The sequence below is a fragment of the Arachis hypogaea genome, chromosome 16 (genome assembly GCF_003086295.3).
Source record: "Arachis hypogaea cultivar Tifrunner chromosome 16, arahy.Tifrunner.gnm2.J5K5, whole genome shotgun sequence".
In the NCBI taxonomy this organism is placed as follows: domain Eukaryota; kingdom Viridiplantae; phylum Streptophyta; class Magnoliopsida; order Fabales; family Fabaceae; genus Arachis; species Arachis hypogaea.
In genome coordinates, this window is record NC_092051.1 from 79,242,598 (window position 1) to 79,260,105 (window position 17,508).

The 17,508-nt window shown below is 40.8% G+C and overlaps 1 non-coding gene across 1 annotated transcript; it reads right to left on the bottom strand.

Annotated features, from left to right (window-relative positions):
- Positions 1–7,280: 7,280 nt before the first annotated feature.
- Positions 7,281–7,384, bottom strand: LOC112761560 (small nucleolar RNA R71). Its single transcript, XR_003181950.1, has one exon. It is a non-coding gene; the product is annotated as a small nucleolar RNA R71 (small nucleolar RNA).
- Positions 7,385–17,508: the final 10,124 nt, after the last annotated feature.

The following is a 17,508-nucleotide window of genomic DNA, read 5'->3' on the forward strand; positions in this document are numbered from 1 at the left end:
ATTAATCACAGTAGAGAAGATAATAATATAATATTCTGAATAAAATAATAATATATGAATATTATATTAATATAATTTTTTTCTCGAAATTCGTGACTGGCTCGTCACATAGAGACTAACCACGGAAATCAAAATTTTGAAATTCGGGCCCGAAGTGGCTCAAAAACGCAACTCTTCACGACGTGCCTACTTAGATTAGGAGAGGTGTCCTGTGCAATCAAGCTGCTGACTCAGCAGCTTGATGACGCAGCACCTGTGCAGTGGAGGTGCTTATATGCATAGAAATTCCTAAAAATTCTGTAAAAATTCCGTTTGATCCCGAAAAAGCGCCGTTTCTTCGGGGCTAGGCCGTTACACAACGCAATTGGAAGCGCGCCAATTGGACTCCTGTAGCTCCAGAAAATCCATTCCCAGTGTAGAGAGGTCAAAATCCAACAGCATCAGCAATCCTTTTTCAGCCCGAATCAGATTTTTTCTTAGCTCCCTCAATTTCAGCCAGAAAATACCTGAAATTACAGAAAAGCACACAAACTCATAGTAAAGTCTAGAAATATGAATTTTTCCTAGAAACTAATGAAGATATACTAAAAACTTAACTAAAACATCCTAAAAACTACATGAAATTAACCCCAAAAAGTGTATAAAATATCCGCTCATCACAACACCAAACTTAAACTGTTGCTTGTCCCCAAGCGACTTGACAAATAAAATAGAATACAAATAAGCTTTTTGCTTCTGAACAGTTTTGGCACCTCACTTTATCCATTGAAGCTCAGAATGATTGGCATGTTTCAGAACTTAGAATTTCAGATAGTGTTATTGATTTTCCTAGTTCAGTATGTTGATTCTTGAACACAGCTACTTTTATGAGTCTTGGCCGTGGCCCTAAGCACTTTGTTTTCCAGTATTACCACCGCATGTAAACAATTAGAATTTGTTTTATTAAAAATTCGAAAAATATTGCCTCCTTATTCTAAAGAAAATCTTCTATTTTATTCATGTTTAATGATGATGAAAAAAATAAATTATAACTTAATTGGAGATAAAATAACTACTAATTACTACTATAACTTCTAAGGTAAAACTCAAATAAGAACAATTATCACAGAGTTAAGGTTAAGATTAGAGCTCAACAACCTTGAGTTTGGGATGTGGATGTTCCTCTAGTCTGTGGAGTGCTTGGTCTTTCAAGAGATAACTTCTGACGCTTCAGTTCCTTTAAGTCATGCCCTTGCTCTTCTTGTTCCCTGAGCTATTTGCAGAGCATACTGTTTTGATTTTGCTGTTCTTCCTTTATTTGGTCCATAGATTCTTGCAACTTGGTGACAGATGCTTCAAGCTGTTCCCAATATTCAAATTGAGGGACTTCCGGGAGGAATTCTTGCGCCTTCCTCTTGATGGGGTCATCCTGCATTTTGTTGTTTTTCCATTGTGGTTTTAGTGATTGGTTGCTCCACTGAGATGTACTCCGTTATTCCCATCCTTACTCCAGCATCTTTGCAGAGCATAGAGATTAGGCTTGGATAAGCCAACCTGGCATTTTTGGAGTTCTTGTTTACAAGTATGTAAAATTCAGATGGAATCAGTTGATGAACTTCCACTTCTTTTCCCAACACAATGCAATGGATCATCACTGCTCTTTTGACGGTGACTTCAGAATGGTTGCTAGTGGGCAATATAGAACGCCCAATGAAGTTCAGCCATCCTCTGGCGACTGGTTTGAGATCTTCTCTCTTGAGTTAATTTGGGACAACCTTGCTGCTGGTGGTCCACCTGGCTCCAGGGATGCATATATCCTCTAGAATCTTATCCAGGCCCTTGTTTGTTCTCATCATTCTCCTATTGAAGGAGTCTGGGTCATCTTTCAGTTGAGGTAGCTTAAAGATCTCCCTGATTTTGTCAGGGTGGATGTGAACAATCTTTCCTCTAACCATAGTCCGATAGTCATAGAGGGCAGTTCTAGATATTCTCTGCCTGTCTGTTTGCCACAGATTAGCGTAGAACTCCTGAACCATATTCCTGCCCACTTTTGTTTCAGGATTAGCTAGGACTTCCCAGTTCCTGTTTCGAATCTGCTCTTGGATCTCCGAATATTCATCTTCCTTCAGATCGAACTTGACTTCTGAGATCACTGATCTTAGACCCATTATTTTGTACTAATGGTCTGAATGTTCTTTGGTTAAGAACTTCCCTTGATTCCAAAGTGGTTTTGGAATACTCTCTTTCTTGCCTCTTGGAGTGGTTTGTTTTCCTTTAGGAGCCATGATCTTAGTGGGTATAATTTAGTGATCACAGATAAACACACCAAACTTAGAGGTTTGCTTGTCCTCAAGCAAAAGAAAAGAAAGGAGAGGGATAGAAGGAGAGCTAGTGTCGAATGGTGGATGAGATGAGGGAGGCCGAATGTGTATTTAAAAGGGAGGGGGGGTGGGTTTTCGAAAATTTTTAAAAAAGATAAGATAGAAGATATGATTTATAAAAAAAATAAGTATGATATGAAAAGATGTGATTTAAAATTGAAAAGATATGAAAGATATTTGAAAAAGATAAATTTGGATTTTGAAAAAGATAATGTGGAGATTTAAAAAAGATATTGATGAGATGAAAGGATTTTAGAAGGAAAAGAGATAGATTTGTCTTGGAAATTTTGAAAAAGAGTTGGATTGGATTGAAAAAGAATTTGTGTTTATGGATTAAGATACATTTGATATTTTTAAAGTAAGGTTATTAGAAATTAGGGATTTTAGAAATCAGGGTTTGTAACATGTTTATGCAAGAAATCATGAATTGAAACATGAAAATTAAAATTAAAATGAAAAATATGAAGTAAAAACGAATTTACCTCCTCCCCACCATCCTGGCGTTAAACGCCCAAACGCTGCATGTTTTGGGCATTTAACACCCAATTGCTGCTTCTCCTGGGCATTCAACGCCCAGCTGTTGCTTCTTTCTGGCGTTGAACGCCAGGAACTCCTTTGCCACTGGGCGTTTTTCTGAACGCCCAGGACGCTGTAAATCTGGCGTTAAACGCCCAGAAAGAGCTTCTTTCTGGCGTTCAACGCCCAGAAGATGCTTCTTTCTGGCGTTTAACGCCCAGATAGCTATCCTTACTGGCGTTCAACGCCCAGTGGATGCTTCTTTTGGGCGTTGAACGCCCAAAACAGACTTTTACTGGCGTTTTCTTGCCAGTGAGCTCTCGTTCTCTGTTTTGTGTGCTGAATCCTTCTGTAACCCTGTGAACTTATACAATTGACTCTTTACCTTAGTAGCAATGAACTTTATATAAACAAATAAAATCAAGAATAGGGTAAAATAACAGAAAAAGTCTTCCCAATCGCTGGGTTGCCTCCCAGCAAGCGCTTCTTTATTATCTTTAGCTGGACCTTGCTGGGCTTTTAATCTAGCTTCAGCCATGAGCACTCTTGCTCAACATTGCCTTCAAGATAGTGCTTGATTCTCTGTCCATTAACAATGAACTTCTTATCAGAATCAATGTCTTGAAGCTCCACATAACCATATGGTGATACACTTGTAATCATATATGGTCCCCTCCACCGGGATTTCAGTTTCCCGGGGAATAGCCTGAGCCTAGAGTTAAACAACAGAACCTTTTGTCCTGGTTCAAAGAATCTAGATGACAGTTTTCTGTCATGCCACCTTTTAGATTTCTCTTTATAAAGCTTGGCATTTTCGAAAGCAGTGAATCTGAATTCCTCTAGCTCATTCAGCTGGAGCAATCTTCTTTCTCCAGCTAGTTTGGCATCAAAGTTTAGGAATCTGGTTGCCCAGTAGGCCTTATGTTCCAGTTCCACGGGCAGGTGACAAGCCTTACCATACACAAGTTGGTACGGAGAGGTCCCTATAGGAGTCTTGAATGCTGTTCTGTAAGCCCACAGAGCATCATCCAAGCTTCGTGCCCAATCCTTTCTACAGGTACTTATAGTCCGTTCCAGGATTCTTTTTAGTTCTCTGTTAGAAACTTCAGCTTGCCCATTTGTCTGTGGATGATATGGAGTCGCCGCCTTGTGGCGAATCCCATACCGGACCTGATGCCAGGGCATTTTGGCCAGTTTCACTGACCTTTTCTTTACTATTTTTAGGGTAGTTTCATGCATTTCCTTAGAAAATAAGCTAATTTTGGGTAGATATTCACTTACATCTTGATTCAAGCATACATTGTGCACTTTACATGATTTCATGAGGATTTTGCATGAATTTAATGACGAATTGGATGTTGTACTTCCCATGACTTGGACTAGAACTTTGATGCACTCTATTGCTTGATTTCAGGACAAAGGAAGCAAGGAAGAACCACGTTAGCAGCCACGTTAATCTAATTAACATAACTCCTAACGTGGAATGGGAGTAACTTGCACACTTAATGAGAAAAGTAATCGCCAAGAATGCTCTCGAAGCCATCATTGCCCATGTTAAGAGTCATGTTAACTAAGTTAATGTGAACTCTAACGTGGAAGAAAGAAAATGGAGCCAACGTTAGTGACACTTACCTTTGTCACTAACGTTGGACCAAGCTCATAAGTGGCCACGTTAGTTGCCACGTTAACTTAGTTAACGTGGCCTCTAACGTTAAGAAGTAAAGGGGAAGCCAACGTTAGTGACATTCAACTTTGTCACTAACGTTGGCCAAGTCACAATAAGCCACGTTAACTCCCACGTTAACCTAGTTAACGTGAAAGCTAACGTGAAGAAAGTAGGTGATCGCCAACGTTAGTGACACCTAACATTGTCACTAACGTTGGAAGGAGCCCACACAAGCCACAATGAGCCACGTTAACTCCCACGTTAACTAAGTTAACGTCAAAGCCAACGTAGATAAGGGAATGATGAGCCAACGTTAGTGACACTCAACTTTGTCACTAACGTTGGAGATGGCTAGCATGGCCACGTTAGAAGCCACGTTAACCTAGTTAACGTGGACTCTAACGTGAGAAATAGGGGCACATTGGAATGTTAGTGACAAAGGTAAGTGTCACTAACATTCTCGAAGGTTGGCAATCCTGCATTAAAAGAGCCACGTTAACTAAGTTAACGTGGACTCTAACGTAGAAAAGAGGGAGACTTCTCAACGTTGTTGGGAAAGGTAAGTCCCAATAACGTGTGCGAAGGACAAAGAGGCAACGTTAGTAGCAACGTTTATGCCACTAACGTTGGAGTTAACGTGGCTCTTACTTTGGTGAGGAACGTTAGTGAAAAAGGTGATGTCACTAACGTTCTCGAACCCACATTTCCACTTAAACGTTAACACCACTAACGTCCTAAGCTAAAGTTTATGCCCACTTCACACTTTCTCTCTGCAAGTAAAACTAAGCCCAATGAAAAAGATAACTGCTTCAAACTCAAGATCCAAAGGCCCATAACCAAGACTTGAAAATCCAACTAGAAGATCAGAAGAGTAGTATATATAGGAGTAGCTTTGAATTAAAATGGGAGTTGGAAATTATAGGGAGCCTCTTGGCATAGAACTACTCTCTATTTTACTTTCTCTGCACTTCTAGTTTCATCATGTATTCTCCATCTTTGTTTTCATTTTCCAGAGCTATGAACAACTAAACCCCTTTCATTGGTTTAGGGAGCTCTGTTGTAATTTGATGGATCAATACTAGTTTTAATTATTCTTCTTCTATATTTTCTCTTGATTTTACTTGAAAGCTTTCAATCTTCATCCAATTGGGTAGTTATCTTGGAAAAGAAGATATTCAAACTTGGATCTCTTCTGAACCTTGAAAGAGGAATAAAGAGATCATGCTAGAAATGCTTTCTCATGCTGGACCAAATTGGGTTTGGATGGATATGTGACTATAATCCTCTCAACACTTGATTTGGGAAATGCATGTGGTATAATGAGGGACCATACTTCATCTCTTCTCATGAGCAATTGACCAAGGAATTGGCTATTGATCAAGATTTGAGAGATTGAATTGCAAGGAATTTTAATTCGATCACTTAAGATTGCCAAGGAGATCAATGAGTGCATTAATTGAGGAAGAGATGAAAATGAAATTGATCCGGAGAATACAACATCTCCTGAGCCCAATGAACTCCCCATTTCTGATCTTACCCATTCTCTTTAATTTCTGTCATTTACTTTTATGAGCAATTACCCCATTCCCATTTAAGATTCTGCAATTTACTTTCCGTCATCTACATTCAGCTCTTTATTTCTAGCATTTACTTTTCTGTTATTTACTTTCCCGCCATTTAATTTTCTGCAATTCTCAACTCAAATTCTGATTCGCTCAACTAGAACATTCGTCTAATTAAAGTTGCTTGATCAATCAATCCTTGTGGGATTCGACCTCACCCTATTGTGAGTTTTTACTTGACGACAAATTCGGTACACTTGCCGAAGAAAATTTGTTATGAGACGAGTTTTCCGTGCATCAAGTTTATGGCGCCGTTGCTGGGGATTGATTGTGCATCAACAATGATTAAATTGGAAGATAACTAGATTGAGCATTTTTGTTTTGTTTGATTTAATTTTCTGTTTGAGTAATTTACTTTCAGTTCTGGTTAATTTCTTCCCTTCCCCCTACTTTTGCAATTTTCTTTGTTATTTACAATTCAGTTCACTAACCCACTAAGTGTTTGATATATTGCATCACTCACACTAACAGTAACTCTAACAGAATACTTTCTGCATTTATTTTCCTTGCTTGTGCTTTGTTGGTTGTATGACAGGGAGAAGAAGCAGGGCTTCAACTTCCTTTGATTCTGAACCTGAGAGAACCTTCTTTAGATTAAGGAGGGAAGCAAGAGGAAAAAGAGTGGTTGGTGCTGAGGAAGAGGAGGAATACTTTGAACCAAACATGGAAGAAAACATGGAAGACCATCGTGAGGAAGAGGCTCACAACCATGGCGGAGGAGGTCGAGCAAATCATGCTGGGGAGGATAGAAGAGTTTTAGGCTCTTACATCAATCCAAACCCAGGAAACTGTGGAAGTAGCATTCAAAAGCCAACCATCCATGCCAACAATTTTGAACTAAAACCACAGCTCATCACCCTTGTTCAGAACAACTTTTTGTTCAGAGGAAGTGTCCAAGAAGACCCCAATCAACATCTAACCACCTTCCTGAGAATATGTGACACAGTGAAGTCTAATGGTGTTCATCCTGACGCCTATAGACTGCTCTTATTTCCATTCTCACTCAAGGATAAGGCAGCCAAGTGGCTGGAGTCTTTCCCGAAGGAGAGCTTGACAACCTGGGAAGATGTGGTGAACAAATTCTTAGCAAGATTTTACCCCCCTCAACGAATCAATAGGCTAAGAGCTGAGGTCCAAACTTTCAGGCAACAAGATGGTGAGACTCTTTATGAAGCATGGGAGAGGTTTAAGGACCTGACAAGGAGGTGTCCACCTGACATGTTCAACAAATCGGTGCAGCTGCACATTTTCTATGAAGGCCTGTCATATGAATCAAAGAAGGCTGTAGACCATTCATCCGGAGGATCTTTAAACAAGAAGAAGACCATTGAGGAAGCCATAGATGTCATTGAAACAGTAGCAGATAATGATTACTTCTATGCTTCTGAAAGAGGCAACACTAGACCAGTAATAGAGCTAAACAATGTAGATGCTCTGCTGGCCCAAAACAAGCTCATTACCCAGCAGCTGGCTGACCTCACCAAGAAGATGGAGAGGAACCAAGTAGCAGCAATCACTATTTCATCAACAACCCAAGAAGGAGTGAATGAAGAAGCAGAGGGTAGTCAGGAGCAAGCCAACTACATTGGGAATTCACCTAGGCAAAACCATGATCCATACTCTAAGACCTATAACCCTGGATGGAGGAATCACCCAAACTTTGGGTGGGAAAATCAACAAGACCAAGGCATAGATCAAAGACGTTCAAATACCAACAACAATGCAGCCCACCAACATTTCAAATCTAGACCATATCAGCACCCACATAACCAACCCTCTCAACACCTTTACCAAGGCCAAAATAACCCTCCTCATCCTTCCACCTCTAATCCCAATCTACCATCATTTGATGACAGACTCTCAAGGATTGAGAATCTACTTGAAGGCATAGGCAAAAAGATTCAAGACAACAAGGCATTCAAGGAGGAAGTGCGAGCCAATTTCAAGAACCAGGGAGACACAATCAAGAGGTTGGAATCCCAAGTGGGGTATCTCTCTGAGCAGATTCCCAAACCCACAGATGGATTCCCAAGTGACACAGAGAAGAATTCGAGAGGTGAAACAAAGAAAGTAAGATGGGAAGATTGCAAGATGGTCACTATAAGTGATAAGGAGACTGAGGACAAGCCAAACAAGTCGGCAGAACAACCTGGAGACACCTCAGCAGAGAAGGAGGAAAAAGATTACCAAGAACCAGAAATCTCAAAACAGGAGCTGCTGAGACTCTATGCACCTTTTCCCCAACTGCTCAATGGTGCTGTGGAGAAGAGAATATACTCAAGGTTTCTAGATTTGTTTGCATCTCTGCATGTCAACATACCATTCATCAAGACTATTCAACAAATGCCTGCATACATCAAGTATATGAAGGAGCTGCTTCCCAGGAAAAGCTCACTCAAGGAAGACCAAACTATAGTGATGAACAAGGAGTGCAGTGCCCTCATTCAACCACAGTTGCCTACAAAAAGAAAAGATCCAGGGAGTTTTCATGTCCCCTGTGCCATAGGAGAAACAATGTTTGATAAAGCACTCTGTGATTTGGGAGCAAGCATCAACTTAATGCCCTTATCTCTGGTGAAGAGGCTGAAGATCAATGAGATAATGCCCACAGATGTAGTCATCAGGCTGGCAGACAAAACTCAAAAACAAGCAATAGGAGTGGTGGAAAATGTGTTGGTAAAGGTTGGGAAATACTTTCTTCCCACAGACTTTGTCATTCTGGACATGGAAGAGAGTCACACTCACCCAATCATATTGGGAAGACCATTCCTAGCTACAGCCAGAGCACTCATAGATGTGGAGCGAGGGGAGCTAATATTAAGGATCCATGATGAACGACTCAGCTTTAATGTCTTCAAACTCTCACAAGAATCAGACCAAGAGAACAAATAACCAAGCAAAGATCATAATGAGATGCTGACAGAGGAAGCAAGCACTGAAGCACAACCAGCCCATCTGGGAAAGCCCTTGGTTGATGAACAAGGAAATAAATAGTTGTCACAGCTCAAGAAAAAGCTGGAGGAACCTAAACCACCAGAGACATGTGAAGATAACAATAAAATTCCCTTAGAAGAAGAAGTCACAAAGAGCAAGGCAACATCAAAAGGGACAAAGAAGAAGGTACCAAGGGAGTGGAGGAACAAGAAGATCCCTACAGAGGACTTCTCTCCAGGGGATAAAGTGATCTCAGCTTACTTCCCAGATATCCCCCCTAATCTCCCCACTGTACCATCTCAGTTACCTAAGGTCTTCACTATCAACAGAGTTCTCTCCTTGGAACATGTAGAGATCATTGATACAACCAATGGATATAAGTCCACAGCAAGAGGGGAGGACTTTAAGCATTACCAACCACCCTGATGAGGGAGAAACGTCAAGCTAGTGACGCTAAAGAAGCGCTCCATGGGAGGCAACCCATGTTTTATATGCTTTTAGAAAATAGTGAATAAGTCAATATTCATGAATTCTAACCCTGACTTGACAAACACTTGGTGAAATCCTTAATAGGCAGTATATAGTGAAGAACAAGTTTGGTGTTCAAAGCATGCCAAGAAATCATGAATGCAACTGAGAGCATGCTAGTCTTGGAGCTTTGAACAGAACTTTTCATTACAGTGCTCCAAACTAAGTTTGGTGTCACCCCATGGTGCCACTAATGTGCATATAAGGATACACAGTTAGTTAGTTAGTTGGAGTTCATGAATAAACAAAATATTTTCTTCTTTTTATTATTCTAAGCCGTAAAGTTTAACTTGTTTTTTTTATATTAATTCTTACTTTTCTTATTTTATCTTTATAGGAAAAAGGAGAGGAGCATTGAAGGAGATTGATTGGACAATGAAATGAGGAAGGTTCAGCTACTTCATGAAGAGGGACTACCCACTTGTTCCCAAAAGGGAACACATTGGAAAATGTTGCCATGCAACATGGAAAAGAATGGGACCCTTGAAGACCGAGCAATCCCCATCATAAAGTGATGATCCTTGTCCTTTCTACATGCACAACCCCAACCGTCCATCAAGTAACCACTCCATCAATCCACATCCTCCATTCACTCACAACCTCTCTATATAAGTGATCCTTGTTCCTCCGTACCCTAGCTTCACACTCCACACCCACTCTTCACACTTATCCATTTCGGAGCAAAGCATTTCCTAACCCATTAAAAACATTCTCCCTCACTCCCTTCATTGCACTCAACCCTAAACAACCGAAAGTCTCCACACCTTTGCCAACTTCACACATTAACCCTCATTCATGGCATCTTCGAGCTCTAAAAGAAGGAAGGGAAAGGAACCTATGGAGCAACACCCGTATGACGAAAAGAGATTTAGAAGCTTGCATCATGCATTGCAACATGGGTGGATGGTGGATAAGGAGATCATTTATGAGCTGGGATTTCAAGTTAAGAAAACTGAGTGCCCCAAAATCACAAAGAAGGTAGAAAAGAGAAGATGGGAGCTCCTCACTGATCTGGTCATTAAGGTGAATGCAAATCTTGTAAGAGAATTTTATGCAAATGCGGTCCGATATGATAAGGCTGACGAGTCGTATACAAGCTTTGTGAGAGGAAAGATTGTGGATTTCGGTCCCATGAGTGTTATGAGGGCATTAAAGCTACGGTCTATACCGTTTGAAGAAGAGAGTTATCATTCAAGAATGGACAACAACCCCAACCATAACCAGATTGTGCAAGACATTTGTGTACTAGGAGCTGACTGGGAAAGATATGCGGATAGGAGACCAAGGTTCATCAAGAGAGCAGATCTCACCCCGGAAGCAAAAGGGTGGTTCAAAATTGTAAGGAGGTCCATCCTCCCAGCAGGGAACAACTCAGAGGTGAATCTCAAGGGAGCCACAATGGTGCACTGTATACTCAAAGGAGGAGAGATCAAGGTTCATGAACTCATAGCAGAAGGCATTAGAAAAATGGCAGAGAAAAGCGACTCAAGAGGAACGTTAGGTTACCCCAGCACTATTTACCGACTGTGCAAGAAAGCTGGGTTGGTGTTTGAAGATGAGGACCCCATGTGGATAAAAGAGGGCATTCCAATAACCGTTCAACGAATGCATGCTACCGCATCCCCCCTGCCTCAACGGAAGCAAAGGAAGAGGCCAGCCCCTCAAGTAGTAGAAGGACAAGTCTTAGAAGGACAAGCACCAGTCACCTTGGATATGCACCAACTGCAGGAAGCTATTAATGGCCTATCTCGACAATATTTGGAAAGCCAAGGAGGACAGAAAGAGCTTCAACTACAGATGATGGGGCAGCAAGAGGAATCACTCTCAAGATGGATGACTCAATAAGGGGAGTGGCAAAAGCAAATGATGGAGCAACAACTGAGTCAAGGACAACAATGGGGTGAAACATTCCACAGGATGGAACAGAGGCAAAATGAACAATAAGAATCCATCCAGAGGCTAATCAACATCCAAGCACATCAAGGTGCACACATACATGAGATGCATCGAAGACAAATAGAACAGGCAGAACTACTGGACGAGCAAAGGGCATTCACAGAAGGAGTTTACCTGAGTGAGACTGGGCATCATATAAACACTCAAGCCAGGCTCGGTTACTTAGTAGGACAGCTGCCTATATTGCATCCAGGAATTACAAGGTACGAAGAAATGAGGGATGAATTAGCACGAGAAGAAAGACAAAAGGTGGAAGAGAGTCATGAATCAGTAAGGAAAGCACTTGAGGATTGGAAGCAAGCAAGATTGGCACGGATGCGAGGAAATGCAAGAGGACACAAAGAGGACAAACAAGGAAGAGAGCATGGGCAACCACACGAGTAAAAGGTAGTGGAGTTCCTTCTTTGGTCCATCTTTCTCTATGCTTTAAATAAGGAAGATCTCGTATGAAATAGAACTTGCTTCCATGTTAGTTTGAACTTTTTTATTTTGTCTTTTAAGCTTTTTGTTGAATAAGTCTATGATTGCTAGTCTTTATGTCACTGCATCCTTACTTTGCTTACTTGTATACTTGTCCCTTTAAATCAAATGAAAAAGAGAATGAGTTTTTACAAAAGACCAGAGAGGAGTTCACACTATGGAGTAAGTTCATGAGTTTATGGTATAGTCATAAGATAGCTAAGTTAGTTCAACCACCAGGTGGGAGGACAACTATCTATCATGAATACTATGCTTGAGACACACCCCATGAGACTAGCTAAATAAGAAGATCCTAATAAGAAAAAGGGAAAGAACAATAAAGGTTGAAAAATAAAAGAAAAAGAGTAAGCAATAAGGCTAGGCACCAATGGTTTTAATCTTGAGGCATGTGTCTGTGGTGCTCCTGTGTGAGGGATCTACTTGGATGAATAAGCTCTTAGGGGTGCCTTATCACTTGGTAACTTGGGTTAACTAACTCGGGATTATCAGCTGAAAGTCCACTATCAAGAGTAACCTTCACTACAGAGCATTTAGTAACCCAAAGAGGTGCTGGACACCAAGGTCTCAAGAAAAGAAAATAAATAAACTATATGCTTGTGGTGTGTATGTATGGGGGAAAGAGACTTGAGGGAGTAAGTCCGTAGGGGTGTCTTAACACCTAGCACCTTGAACCAACTAGTTCGGGAGTGTTGGCTGAAAGCTTATCTTAAAGAGTCGCCCCCTTACAGAGCACTTAGCCTAAGAACACAAATAAGCCCTGAAATAACAATAAAAGGATCAATGAATAAAAGTCTCATGGAATGCAATCACAGTGAGTATTCTAGCACATGATAAAGGTCTGAAAGGCAGTAAAGGAATGAATCTAAGTTGCTATGCATGAAACCACCATAAAACCAGGGACATGACCTCCACAAGAATGACTCATTTCTCTTGGCATTCCATTCATCATTCTCTTGTTCCAGTACTTGCTTAGGGACAAGCAAGCTTTAAGTTTAGTGTTGTGATGCCAGGGCATTTTGGCCAGTTTTACTGACCTTTTCTTTACTATTTTTAGGGTAGTTTCATGCATTTCCTTAGAAAATAAGCTAGTTTCGGGTAGATATTCACTTACATCTTGATTCAAGCATACATTGTGCACTTTACATGATTTCATGAGGATTTTGCATGAATTTAATGAAAAATTGGATGTTGTACTTCCCATGACATGGACTAGAACTTTGATGCACTCTATTGCTTGATTTCAGGACAAAGGAAGCAAGGAAGAACCACGTTAGCAGCCACGTTAATCTAATTAACGTAACTCCTAACGTGAAATGGGAGTAACTTGCAAAGTTAATGAGAAAAGTAATCGCCAAGAATGCTCTCGAAGCCATCATTGCCCACGTTAAGAGTCACGTTAACTAAGTTAACGTGAACTCTAACGTGGAGGAAAGGAAATGGAGCCAATGTTAGTGACACTTACCTTTGTCACTAATGTTGGACCAAGCTCATAAGTGGCCACGTTAGTTGCCACGTTAACTTAGTTAACGTGGCCTCTAACGTTAAGAAGTAAAGGGGAAGCCAATATTAGTGACATTCAACTTTGTCACTAACGTTGGCCAAGTCACAATAAGCCACGTTAACTCCCACGTTAACCTAGTTAACGTGAAAGCTAACTTCAAGAAAGTAGGTGATCACCAACGTTAGTGACACCTAACATTGTCACTAACGTTGGAAGGAGCCTACACAAGCCACAATGAGCCACGTTAACTCCCACGTTAACTTAGTTAACGTGGAATCTAACGTAGATAAGGGAATGATGAGCCAACGTTAGTGACACTCACCTTTGTCACTAACGTTGGAGATGGCTAGCATGGCCACGTTAGAAGCCACGTTAACCTAGTTAACGTGGACTCTAACGTTTGAAATAGGGGCACATTGGAACGTTAGTGACAAAGGTAAGTGTCACTAACGTTCTCGAAGGTTGGCAAGCCTACGTTAAAAGAGCCACGTTAACTAAGTTAACATGGACTCTAACGTAGGAAAGGGGGACACTTCTCAACGTTATTGGGAAAGGTAAGTCCCAATAACGTGTGCGAAGGACAAAGAGGCAACGTTAGTAGCAACGTTTGTGCCACTAACGTTGGAGTTAACGTGGCTCTTACTTTGGTGAGGAACGTTAGTGAAAAAGGTGATTGTCACTAACGTTCTTGAACCCACATTTCCACTTAAACGTTAACACCACTAACGTCCTGAGCTAAAGTCTCTGCCCACTTCACACTTTCTCTTTGCAAGTAAAACTAAGCCCAATGAAGAAGATAACTGCTTCAAACTCAAGATCCAAAGGCCCATACCCAAGACTTGAAAATCCAACTAGAAGATCAGAAGAGTAGTATATATAGGAGTAGCTTTGAATTAAAATGGGAGTTGGAAATTATAGGGAGCCTCTTGGCATAGAACTACTCTCTATTTTACTTTCTCTGCACTTCTATTTTCATCATGTATTCTCCATCTTTGTTTTCATTTTCCAGAGCTATGAAAAACTAAACCCATTTCATTGGGTTAGGGAGCTCTGTTGTAATTTGATGGATCAATACTAGTTTTTATTATTCTTCTTCTATCTTTTCTCTTGATTTTACTTGAAAGCTTTCGATCTTTATCCAATTGGGTAGTTATCTTGGAAAAGAAGCTATTCAAACTTGGATCTCTTCTGAACCTTGAAAGAGGAATGAAGAGATCATGCTAGAAATGCTTTCTCATGCTGGACCAAATTGGGTTTGGATGGATATGTGACTATAATCCTCTCAACACTTGATTTGGAAAATGCATGTGGTATAATCAGTGACCATACTTTATCTCTTCTCATGAGCAATTGACCAAGGAATTGGCTATTGATCAAGATTTGAGAGATTGAATTACAAGGAATTGTAATTCGATCACTTAAGATTGCCAAGGAGATCAATGAGTGCATTGATTGAGGAAGAGATGAAAATGAAATTGATCCGGAGAATGCAACATCTCCTGAGCCCAATGAACTCCCCATTTCTGATCTTACCCATTCTCTTTAATCTCTGTCATTTACTTTTATGAGCAATTACCCCATTCCCATTTAAGATTATGCAATTTACCTTCCGTCATCTACATTCAGCTCTTTATTTCTAGCATTTACTTTTCTGTTATTTACTTTCCCGCCATTTAATTTTCTGCAATTCTCAACTCAAATTCTGATTCGCTCAACTAGAACATTCCTCTAATTAAAGTTGCTTAATCAATCAATCCCTGTGGGATTCGACCTCACTCTATTGTGAGTTTTTACTTGACGACAAATTCGGTACACTTGCCGAAGGAAATTTGTTATGAGACAAGTTTTCCATGCATCAGGACCATGGCAGAGTAAAGCTGTTTGTTACAGAAGTGAGAGCCCCCATTACTGATTAGTACCCTAGGGACACCAAACCTGCTGAATATATGTTTCTAGAGGAACTTCAGCACTGTTTTAGTATCATTGGTAGGTGTGGCAATGGCCTCTACCCATTTTGATACATAGTCAACTGCCACCAGAATATAAGTGTTTGAGTATGAAGGTGGGAAAGGCCCCATGAAATCAATTCCCCATACATCAAACAACTCGATCTCCATGATTCCTTGTTAAGGCATGGCGTAACTATGAGGCAAATTACCAGCTCTCTGGCAACTGTCACAGTTACGTACAAACTCTCGGGAATCTCTGTAGAGTGTAGGCCAGTAGAAGCCATATTGGAGGACCTTGGTGGCTGTTCGCTAACCTCCGAAATGACCTCCATATTGTGACCCATGGCAATGCCATAAGATGCTCTGTGCTTCTTCTCTAGGCACACACCTACGGATTATTCCGTCTGCACATCTCTTAAAGAGATAGGGTTCATCCCACAAGTAGTACTTTGCATCAGAAATTAATTTTTTCTTTTGTTGCCTGCTGTACGCCTTGGGTATGAACCTTGCAGCTTTATAGTTTGCAATGTCTGCAAACCATGGTGTTTCCTGAATGGCGAACAAATGCTCATCCGGAAAGGTTTCAGAGATCTCAATAGAGGGAGAGGGTGCCCCTTCTACTGGCTCTATTCGGGACAGATGATCAGCCACTTGGTTTTCTGTCCCTTTTCTGTCTCTTATTTCTATATCAAACTCTTGCAAAAGCAATACCCATCTTATAGGCCTGGGTTTTGAATCCTGCTTTGTAAGTAGATATTTAAGAGCAGCATGGTCAATGTACACAATCATTTTTTATCCTACTAAGTATGATCTAAACTTGTCAATGGCATAGACCACTACAAGCAATTCCTTTTCTATGGTTGTGTAATTTTTCTGGGCATCATTTAAAACACGGCTAGCATAATAAATGACATGCAGAAGTTTAACATGCCTCTGCCCCAATACTGCACCAATGGCGTGATCACTGGCATCACACATTAATTCGAATGGTAATGTCCAGTCTGGTGCAGAGATAACTGGTGCTGTGACCAGCTTAGCTTTCAGAGTTTCAAACGCCTGCAGGCACTCTATGTCAAACAAAAAATGGCGTGTCAGCAGCTAGCAGGTTGCTTAGAGGTTTTGCAATTTTTGAAAAATCCTTTATAAACCTCCTATAGAATCCTGCATGCCCCAGAAAGCTTCTGATTGCCTTAACATTGGCAGGTGGTGGTAATTTTTCAATTACCTCTATTTTAGCTTGATCCACCTCTATTCCCTTGTTTGAAATTTTATGCCCAAGGACAATCCCTTCAGTTTAAAACCAGGTTGGTCTCTTGGCATCTTTTCAAAACCAGTGTCAGGTGATCAAGACAGGAGCTGAATGAGTCTCCATATACTGAGAAGTCATCCATGAAGAATTCCAGAAATTTTTTCACCATATCAGAGAAAATAGAGAGCATGCATCTCTGAAAGGTTGCAGGTGCATTACACAGCCCAAATGGCATTCTTCTGTAAGCAAATACTCCAGATGGACATGTGAATGCTGTTTTCTCCTGATCCTGGGGATCTACTGCAATTTGGTTGTAGCCTGAATAGCCGTCCAAAAAGCAGTAATAATCATGACCTGCTAGTCTCTCTAGCATCTGGTCTATGAATGGTAAAGAAAAATGATCCTTCCTGGTGGTTGTATTGAGCCTTCTGTAGTCAATACACATAAGCCACCCTGTAACTATTCTTGTAGGAACCAGTTCATTTTTTTCATTATGAACCACTGTCATGCCTCCCTTTTTGGGGACAACTTGAACAGGGCTCACCCAGGGGCTATCAGAAATAGGATAAATAATCCCAGCCTCCAGTTATTTGGTGACCTCTTTCTGCACCACTTCCTTCATTGCAGGATTTAGCCGCCTCTGTGGTTAAACTACTGGCTTAGCATTGTCCTCCAATAAGATCTTGTGCATGCATCTAGCTGGGCTTATGCTCTTAAGGTCACTTATGGAGCACCCAAGAGCTGTCT